Genomic DNA, 3,486 nt, shown 5'->3' on the forward strand with positions numbered 1-3,486 from the left:
AAGCTTAGTGAGAGTTTTGTGCTTTATGGTGGTGCTTAATTAGAAAGATCAAACTAGTTAGGATCACCATTAATGAACAGAAGTGACTTTTGTGCATAGTTTTATTTTCTTACAAGATAAAATATATGTTCGCGATACATATTTTTCTAGCCATATGCAGTCTTATTTTAAAATTCTGTGTATTGACTCTTAATAATTTAGACGTTATTTCAGAATAAATAAAAAGACCAGAATTTGAGAGTGAAATGTAAAGGACTCTAGGCTGTTCTTCAAATATAGTTTTCAGTAAAAATGTGTGTGTGTGTGTTTCCTTTTGTTCTGATGTTTTCTGCTTTTGTAGATCAACAAATGTGAAAAATATCCAGGTGGCAAAACCATTTTAGTCTCAACCTTAGTGTTAAGTTAGATGGTAAATGTTGATATTAATTAAATACTGTGGTTATTTGAATGTGCTGTAGAGTAGTATTTTAATAAGATTATCATCTACAGTAATTTAAAATCCATGTTTTCAGGACTTAGGTGGGGTTTTTTTTGTAATTTTGCTGTTTTCTTAAATGTGCATTACCTTGAAGATTAGGTGTTGGCAAGTCTTATGGCTATAGTGTTCCATATCAAAATAATAAAAAAAAAATTAGTACTTCAGCTAATAAAAAAAAATCTGCCTTCTTGGTAAAACATTATTTTCAAATAGTCTTAGAGGCCAGAAAATTTACAACCTGGAAAGTGAACTAGATCAGTCCAGATGTGTAAGTGTCTCAGCTGCTTTCCTCTCTCCTGAGTACTTCAGAGGGCTGTTGCCAGCCGATCAAGTTTGGATGCAACTGTGCCTTTCAAGCCCAGCTTCTCTTTGACAGTCAAGAGGAAATGATTGCCTCTTAAATTCCTGGGAACTCACCTTGAATCAGTAAAGCTGCCATTTGAGGCTCTTGGCCATCCTGGCTGCAGAATCATTTCTTAGAAGGGGGAGTTTGAGCACCCACCTGCTGCAATCTCGGACTGCGATGAAGCCTCCGTGCATGCGGCCCACCCGTTTGCTGCAGGCCCAGGCATCTCATAGCATTGTGCTGTGCTAAAGGAAGTTACCAAAAACAGAACTAAATTCTGATTGATAAGCTAGTGAGCCTAAACTGTTTCAATGTCTAGTTTTGAAAGCAAGTATTCATAGGCACAATTTGCCTCAAACAGTATAAAAAGGGAAAACTTAATCTGTGCCTTTTTGCAAATAGTTTTGTAAATTTGAGAATAAGAGGGTGGGGTTGGAAATCTCTGACAGATTGTGCCATGATTTATCAATTCATCAGCCAGTTTCATAAAGACAATATCAGATCTCCACTGTTTGATAGTTTTAGAACTTTCTGGGTTAGTAATGAAACAGCTTTACCATTTAATGCAGTTCCTAGTTTTTGTTCTGGAAGGTTGGTCTTGAAGACATTACCAATACCAAATGAGTTCTAACCATGAAATTTTAATTCAAACTATGAAATAATTTATAGACTGCCCAGTCCTCAGATGCTGAAGAGTATTTTGGAAATACTGGTGACAGGCAGAGTAGTGGGTCTGGAGTATGTGTGGAGACGAAGGTGTGAGGACATAAGGCGTCCACTCAGCACTTATGACAAGTCTGAAGTCCTGGATTGCGGAGCGCCAGCCTGTGGCGTGTTTAACCTCATATTCTTATGGCCAGAGCATAGGCAGTCTCTGGGAAGAAATACAGGTAAGAGCGGGGAAGAGAGCGAAGGTAGGGAGAACACATGCTTGGCTCGGGAGTAAGTGTCTGTCTGGATCCCCTTCCAGAGTGCATTTCAGAGCAGCAGCCCCACTGTCCCAGCTAAATTAGGGCAGCTCATCTGTGTGCTGACCCGTGGAGGTGGGGCAATGCAACACTCACCTTTAAAGATACATCTGAGGGAGAAGGAAGCTTGGGGTGCATAGGGTCCTCACTGGGTGCCATGCTCGTGGGTTGATTGCTGAGACGGCGTCACAGTGCTCAGCCTCTGGAAACACTCCCCCGCACTACAGTGGGAACAGCCCCAATGCCACCCAGGATACAGCATTTCTGCTCCTTACTAGTACTTCAGTGAGCATGGTGGGAGGAGGGAATACTGTGAGGGAGGTAGGAAGACGAGGGAGTAAGGTAGCTAAAGTAACTTTGGGAACAGCTCAGAGCCTTCCTTGTGTGTAGAAGTGTTACTGGCACAGTCCTGACCTGTATACTTAACCCAGAGACCATGTGGTGTAGATGAAGTGCCCTAATACTTTTTGTGACCTCAAGAGAGTCCCCTCTCTAACCTCCGTTCCCATAAGAGTGCAAATGGTCCTACCTCAAGGCATCATTGTGAAGAGTCAAAAAGACGTTACATGTCTGGCGTGTTGGGCCATATGTAGTACCCGTGTAATACCAGTGGCTGTATTCATCATGCTTTTGGCCAGACTTGGAAGAAGAGGTGTGTTATACCCATATAAAGATGATGCAGAACAGCTCGGGTAGACTTGACGACAGAATTCAAGGGTGAAAACTCTACCGAGAACCACAAAAATTTGCATCTTTTCATACAAAGTGTATTTTAATTTTTAACTAACAAAACCGGGATTGGATTGCACAGAGATTTGCTAAGTGTCTATTTAATCAATATAGAAAGCAAAATGCACTAAATTCTTTCACTTCCAGTCTCCACTTTGGGGCTTATATTCCTCAGGTCTCAGCCTGGGCAGTACCTCCTCCCGGCAACCACCCCCGGCCCTTCCCCAGCCCCTGCTCTGCTGTGGTCTTAGCGGTCACCCCACTGTCCAGGCGCTGACGGTGAACTTTCTGATTCCTACACTGGACTACAAGCCTCTTGAGGGCAGAGACTGTGAACAGAGGTTCAGCACAGAGCCCCGGAGGGTCCAGTGCCTGACATGGAATAGTACACAGCACGTATTTGTTGAAAATAATGGATACGTCAGCTAAAAATTGCCACTTTCCTTTTTATGAATAAACCAGCCTTAGAGGCAACCAAACTTGTAGCTAGAAAGACACTGAGGCAAATTCTGTCTTAAACTCAGCACATTCATTCTGCTTAATGTCTTTCGCTTCTTGGAAAATTGTCCCAATGCCAGCAAAACTAGATTTTTTTCTTTTCTTTTGGCCCTAAATTATTTCTGAAAGTTACAGCATTTTAGATTTGTATTGTTTTATTACCTGTCATTTTTATTCATGTCCCCTTTTGTTGCTCTCTCACTTGGACCTCTTCCTAGTTTAGCTTGACTGTTCCTCTGTTAAGCTGTTCCTCATATGGAAAGTTGTCTCTTCATCAGCACACCATAAATAATCAAACCTGGGTGCGTTCCATCGCCTTCTCTGGCTGCAGGCTCCTCCCCTCGCCAGCTGTACGGCTCCAGTTTTCCCTGGCCCCAGTGATAGGGTTGTTGGCAGTAAATGCTCAACTTCATTTATTTCTTAGAATTCTCAGATCTGGACTGGTTTGCTCTATTCGAGCCGCTGAC

Source organism: Propithecus coquereli, unplaced genomic scaffold (genome assembly GCF_000956105.1).
Source record: "Propithecus coquereli isolate 6110/MARCELLA unplaced genomic scaffold, Pcoq_1.0 Scaffold45, whole genome shotgun sequence".
Taxonomy (NCBI): domain Eukaryota; kingdom Metazoa; phylum Chordata; class Mammalia; order Primates; family Indriidae; genus Propithecus; species Propithecus coquereli.